This window comes from Phoca vitulina, unplaced genomic scaffold, assembly GCF_004348235.1.
Source record: "Phoca vitulina isolate PV1807 unplaced genomic scaffold, GSC_HSeal_1.0 scaffold11, whole genome shotgun sequence".
In the NCBI taxonomy this organism is placed as follows: Eukaryota; Metazoa; Chordata; class Mammalia; order Carnivora; family Phocidae; genus Phoca; species Phoca vitulina.
Window position 1 is genome coordinate 44,025,864 of NW_022589714.1, and position 7,423 is coordinate 44,033,286.

The following is a 7,423-nucleotide window of genomic DNA, read 5'->3' on the forward strand; positions in this document are numbered from 1 at the left end:
GCAGAGGACAAAAAAGAGCTACATCCTTATCTTCCACAGGGAAGAGTCAATACATAATGTCTAACCTAGCAAAGGAGCAATCAGAGCCTATTATTTGGAGATATGGAGGCAAATGAAAGAATCTGCTAAGAGTTAAAGGCTGTTTCTGGAGAGTGAGATAGAAGTCGGTTTTCATAACAAGACTTACAGAATTTCTTCCTTTTTTAAAACTGCATATAACTGTGACAAAAATGAAAACTCAAAGATAAAAAAGAATGGGTTGTCACAGAAAAGCTGAATGGAGAATTCGTGAAATGGAAGATAGACTGAGGAAACAAATCTACACATGTAGAGACATCGTGGCAAAACAGTTTCAAAAACAAAGAGCAAAAACAGAAAGAAAAGACAGATCATCTATGAAGTACACTTACAGAAGAGGTTTCATCAGCCAACAGAGATATCAGATTGGAATATCTACAAGGAGTTTGAGGGAAATAACTCCCAGCCTAGAATCCAAAACCAAGCTAAACCACCTCTCTTAAAGCAATCTTTTGTCATAAACAGAAAAGGAGAAAAATTAGGTTGGATCTCAGTTACATTTCCTGTTGTAAAAAGGAAGACTTTTGTTTATTAAGACTCTTTAAAATAATAGAGAACTAGTATTTGTTGAGGGACTACTATGTTAGGCAACATAAGAATTGGCTGATATTATCATTTAGTCTCACCACAATGCTGTAAGGTGGTATGACTATTCCCAATTTAATAGTGTAAAAACCTAAGTCATAGAAAAGAAAAGCAAGTTGTCAGGGAACACTCCACTGGTCAGTGGTGAGGCTAAGAGGCAAATTTGGGTCTATCTGAATAAAATTGCTGTTTTTCCCAATCCATCAAGCTTCCTTCCTGGGACTAAGTAAGCAATATCTAGGTCAATTCTCTCTTCTTTCTGAAACTATCAAAGAGTTTAAATATTAAGTAAAGAAGAGGTTAAATAAAGTAACTAATACTCAAAACTGTGTGAACAACATTAAATTCACTCCCAGTGAATGGAAAGATGGAAATTATTTGCACACCTTCTAGAAGAAATGGGATTTTCATGAATTTTAAAAGCAGTATCTAAAGGATAAATATCACTGAGCTCTATTATAGTAATTTCTCAGTTTCTTTGAATACATAAATACATTATTTTTCTTGGAACTCAATTCAGTTCTATATGTAGAAAGGAGAGAAAGCAAAGAAAATGTGTGACGATGACGATACATTCAATGTTTAACTATAGGCTGGTGATGTCAATACATGGTGGAATAAGATGTCCTTTGTTTTTGTCCCCTAACAAAAACCAGGAATTTGGTTTGTATCCATGGACAAAAGTGGCTTTGTGGGAGCTGTGGGAACCAGCACCATATGCCAAGGAACACAGGAGGAGTTTTCCCCACCATGCGTCAGAGAACAGGCATACAGACCTCGGTCCAGGTGTTGGACCTGCAGTGGGTGTGTACCAACCCCAACCCCTCTTGGACACTATCTAGGAGCCCCTAGAAAGCACTCTTAGTCACCCACAGACAAGAGAGCCCTTGTGGAAGTCCAGATTTCCAGAAAAGAAGTTCCAGCACATAGTTGGAGTAAAAAAAATATATATATATATGAGTTTGGGTGCACTGGATAAGGTAAGAGGAGCAGCTTGACTTTATCCACATAGGCAGCATAGTTTAGTACCAAGAGAGATCTTCTCAGCCTATCATTTCTCCTGCAGGGGAAAGTAAAAGCACATAAGTGAGCATCCAGCTTCCCCAGCTGTGTGGGATGCTGCCAAAGAGGCTCATTTCTCTCCCACCCCATCCAGAGTACTGAATCATGATCTGCATGGCTGGGAGCAGGAGGCAGAAAGAAGTGGAGAGAGGAGCAGAAAAGACTCTTGCAAGGCATTAAAGGGAAGCAGACGAGTTGCATCACAGATTCCATCAAGAAGCCCACCACTGAGAGCCCAGCATGGCCACTAGGAATATCTGGCTCATGGATTCCCCCAACTGGCCTAGGGGCATCCCCAGCTCTCAGCATGCCTCAGCCACATATGCCCCTTACCCTGTGGCTGGTTCCCTGTGCATGCTCCTGATGGCAGCAGTGAGAACAAGCTTTGGCAGATGGCTAGTGAGTACATGAAGAAAACCAGCCCAAATCTATTGGCCAGGGGGAGATCACAAACTTGAGCTTTCACATCACCTTTGGGAAAATGAAAGGGAGGCTCTTGGCCTGGTGCACTGCAGGATTGAGAGAAGGCATACAAGCTCAAGAATTCAACCACAAAAGGGAGAAAGAAGTGTAGAGCAGGTTTATCCATAGAAGGTCTGAGGGAGACTCAGAATCACCAGCGGGGCTGAGGGAAGGCATTTCTCTACCAAAGGTAATAAAGACTGGCAGAGGTAACTATTACCTCAAACCCAAAGCTAGCGATGCAAAACTTTAAGGAACATGAAAAATAAAGGAAATAATACCACCAAAGGATCACAATTAATTTTCTAGTAACCAACCACAAAGACATGGAAATTTGCAATTTACCTGAAAAAGAATTCAACATGGCTGTTTTAAGGGAACTCAATGAGTACAAGAAAACACAGAAAGATAATTCAATAAAATCAGAAAAACAATACATGAACAAAATGAAAAGTTTAATAGAGATAGAAATCACAGAAAAAGAGCCTCTGGAGCTGAGGAATACAAAAAAATGAAAAATGCAACAGTGACCATCAACAACAGAATGGATCAAGCAGAGGAAAGAATCTGTGAGATAGAAGACAGGAACTTTGAGTTGATCCTGTCAGAGCACAACAAAGGAAAAAGAGTGACAAAAACTTAAACCTGTGTGAACTAGGATATCATCAAAAGCACCAATTCACAAGTTATTGGAGTTCCAGAAAAAGAAGAGAGGGGAAGGAGGGCAGAAAGCTTATTTAAAGAAATGGTGACTGAAAACTGCTCAAATCTGGGAGGAGATTTGGATATCCAAGTTCATGAAGCTCATATGTCACCAAACAAAATCAACTTAAAGAGATCCTTTCCAAGACACATGGTAATAAAACTGTCAAAACTCAAAGACAAAGAGAAAATCTTGAAAGTAGTAAGAGAAAAGAAGCTTATAACTTACAAGGGAACCAAACCCTGACAGTTACCAACAGATTTCTTAGCAGAAACCTGGCAGGCCAGGAATGTGTGTAATGATATATTCAAAGTGCTAAAGGAAAAAAAAATACCAACCAAGAATACTCTATCTGGCAAATTACCCTACAGCAATGAAGGAGAGATAAAGATTTTCCTAGACAAATAAAAGCTGAAGTAATTCATCACCAGTTGACCTGCCTTATAAGAAATGCTGAAAGGAGTTCTTCAAGCCAAAATGAAAGAACACTAATTACTGACATGAACACATATGAAAATATACAATACACTAAAAAAGGTAAGTGTGTAGTCAAATTCAGAATACTCAAATACTGTAATATGAGTGGTGTTAACCACATAGCTCTAGTATAAAAGTTAAAGAATGAGAATGATAAAAATAACTATAGTTACAAAATTTGTTAATGAATGCACAGTTAAAAAGAGACACATTGTGACATCAAAAACATAAAAAGGAAGAGCAAAAGTGTAGAGTTTTTACATGCAATTAAAGTTACTTGTTATCAGCATAAAATAAACTGTTATATCTATAATATTTTATGTAAGCCTTGTGGTAACAACAAAGCAAAAATCTAGGGTAGATTCACAAAAAGTTAAAAAGGAAGGGAACAGAGCATACCACATGGGAAAACACCAGTTTACAAAGGTAAGTAGAAACAGAGGGGAACAGAAAAAATGGAAGTACAGAACAACCAGGGAGCAATCAATAATATAGCACTAGTAAGTCCTTACATAGCAATAATTATTCTAAATGCAAATGGATTGAATTCACCAATCAAAAGACACAGAGTAGCTGGATGGATACAAAAAGCAAGACCCAACTATATGCTGCTTACAAGAGACTGACTCACTGCAGCTTTAAAGATACACATAGGCTCAAAGTGAAAAGAGAAACTTTATATTCCATGCAAGTGGAAATGAAAAGGAAACAGAGGTAGCCATACTCATATCAGACAAAATAGACTTTAAGCCAAAACAGTAACAAGACACAAAGAAGGTTATTATACAGTGATACAGAGGTCACTTTATCAATAAGATAAAGCAATCATAAATATATATGTACCCAACATCAGAGCATCTAAATATTTTAACCAAATACTGGCAGATCTGAAGGGAGAAACAGACAATACAACTTCCAACAGTGGATAGTCCATCCAGACAGAAAATAAATAAGGAAATGTTGCACTTGAACTGTAATTTAGACCAAATGGACCTAATATACATGTACAAAACATTCCACCCAATAGCAGAAATATATACATTCTTTCTAATTGCACATGGAACATTTCCAGGAAAGATCCTATGGTAGGTCACAAAACAGCAAATTTAAGATGATGGAAATCATACCAAATATTTTTTTTCCAATCACAATGGTATGAAACTAGAAATCAGTAATAGGAGAAAAGCTAGAAAATTCACAAATATGTGAAAACTAACGCTCCTGCACAACCAGTGGGTCAAAGAAGAAATCTAAAAGGAAATAAAAAATATCTCAAAACAAATGAAAATGGAAACAGAACATACCAAAACCTCTAGGATTTGGGATGCAGCCAAAGCAGTTCTAAGAGGGAAGTTTATAGTGATAAATGCCTATGCTAAGAAAAAAGAACGATATTAAACAACCTAACTTTACATCTCAAGGAACCTGAAAAAGAAGAACTAAGCCCAAAGTTAGCAGAAGAAAGGAAATAACAAAGATAAAAGCAGAAAAAATGAAATGGAGACCAGAAAAACAATAGAAATGGTCAACAAAACTAAAAGCTGTTTTGTGAAAAGATAACAAAATTGACAAACTGTTAGCTAGACAAAGAAAAAAAGAGAGAAGACTCAAATAAATAAAATCAGAAATAAAAGAGGAGACATTAGTACCATAGAAATGCAAAGGATCATAAGAAACAACTATGAACGTGGCGCCTGGGTGGCTCAGTGGTTAAGTGTCTGCCTTTGGCTCAGGTCATGATCCCAGTGTCCTGGGATCAAGCCCTGCATCAGGCTTCCTGCTCAGCTGGAAGCCTGCTTCTCCCTCTCTCACTCCCCCTGCTTGTGTTCCCTCTCTCATTGTGTATCTCTCTGTCAAATAAATAAATAAAATCTTAAAAAAAAACTATTTAAAAAAAAAGAAAGAAACAACTATGAACAATTATATTCACACTAATTGGACAACCTAGAAGAAATGGATTAATTCCTAGAAAAATACCACCTACAAAGACTGAATCATGAAGAAATAGAAAATCTGAACAGACCAATACCCAGTAAAGAGACTGATTCAGTAATTTAAAACCTCCCAACAGGGGTGCTTGGGTGGCTCAGTTGGTTAAGCGTCCAACCTGTGGTTTTGGCTCAGGTCATGGTCTCATGGGTGGTGAGATGGAGCCCCATGTTGGGCTCCATGCTCAGCAGGGGGTCTGCTTGAGATTCTCTCTTTCCCTCTTCCTCTGTCCCTCCCTTCCACTCATACTCAAGTGCTCTCTTTCTCTAAAATAAGTAAATAAATAAATCTATAAAAATTCCCAACAAAGTTCAGTACCATATGGTTTCATTGGTAAATTCTACCAAACACTTAAAAAGTTAACATCAATCCTTCTAAAACTCTTCCAAAAAATGAAGAAGGGAGAACATTGAAACTCATTTTACAAGGCCAGAATTACCCTGATACCAAAGCCAGAGAAGAACACTATAAGAAAATTACCAATAGACCAATATCCCTAATAAATACAGATGCAAAAATGTTCAACAAAATACTACCAAACCAATTCAACAGCACACTAAAAGCATCATACATCACGATCAGGTGGGATTTATCCCTGGGATGTAAAAATGGTTCAATATATGCAAATCAATAAATGTGATATACCACATTATCAAAATGAAGGATAAAAAACATATAATTGAGGGAGGAGCAAGATGGCAGAGGAGTAGGAAACCTAAATTTCGTCTGGTCCCAGGAATTCAACTGGATAGGGATCAAACCATTCTGAACACCTACAAACTCAACAGGAGATCGAAGAAAAGAAGAGCAGCAACTCTCTGAACAGAAAAGCGACGACTTTCTGGAAGGTAGGATGTGCGGAGAAGTGAATCCGAGGCAATATTCGGGAGGATAGACGGTGGGGGAGGGGGCCTCCATCAGCCGCTACCGGCAAGTGATAGAGCAGCAGAGCACAAAATCGGAACTTTTAGAAGTCTGCTCTGCTGAGGGATGTCGCTCCAGTGGCTAAGCAGGGGGTGGAACCCTCGTGGGACAGTGTTGTCTCAGGACCCTCGGGGTCACAGAAAGTCCGGGGGTGCCTGAGTGCAGCAGAGCTCCCAGGTATCAGAGCGGGGAAGCCGGCTGCAGAGACAGAGCTGAGGAGCGGGCTCTCAGCTCGGGGTTGCCATAAACCGTGATCCGCGGCACAGCTGGGCCACTGCTCCTCCAGCAGGGACCCAACAAGCAGCAGATCCGGGGAGACTCACCTTCCTCCCCCAGGAGGAGCGGCGCGGAAGCGTACCGCGGGGATCTGCTGGGTTTGGAGACTCCACCGGGGGTCAGGTGCCAGAGATAGAAACGCGCGGTCACAGGCCGGGTGAGCACGGAGTGCGGTCAGAGACCGGGGAGACGGGAGTGACTGACTGCTTTTTTCTGGGGGCGCACTGAGGAGTGGGGCCCCAAGTTCTTGGCTCCTCCGGAGTGGAGATTGGGTGGCTGCCATTTTCACTCTAGTCCTCCAAAGCTGTACCGAAAGCTTGCAGGGAACAAAAGCTACGGAGAGCAAACCCGAGCAGATTACTTAGCCCCCACCGGCAAGGGCGGGGCAATTCTGCCTCTGGCAAAGATATTTGGGAACCACAGCAACAGGCCCCTCCCCCAGAAGATCAGCGAGAACAGCCAGCCAAGACCAAGTTTACCGATCAATGAGAACGGCAGAACTCCAGGGCTAGGGGAATACTGCACATAGACTTCATGCCTTTTATCCCATGATTCTTTAGTCTTTCAAAGCTAATTTTTAAATTTTTTTTCTGTTTTTTTAGTTGAATTTTTCTTCTTTCCTTTTTCAACCAACATCTTATCAATTCCTTTTTTAAAATCTTTTTTAATTGTCAGTTTTACAGCCATATTCTATCCCTTCATTGTATTTAACCTTATTTTTTGTTTATATATAAGTTTTTCTTTCTTTAAAATTTTGGGATACAGTTTCTTCTAACAGACCAAAATATACCCTAAATCTAGTGTATGACATTGTCCTAGTCTCCTGCCTGATCACATTCTTTTTTTTCTTTTAATTTTTTTCATTCT

The 7,423-nt window shown here is 39.7% G+C and overlaps 1 protein-coding gene across 1 annotated transcript in view; it reads right to left on the minus strand.

The window, feature by feature from the left end:
- DNAH8 (dynein axonemal heavy chain 8) overlaps window positions 1–7,423 on the minus strand; it is a 369,397-nt gene that overhangs the window by 340,261 nt on the left and 21,713 nt on the right. The window lies entirely within an intron of this gene.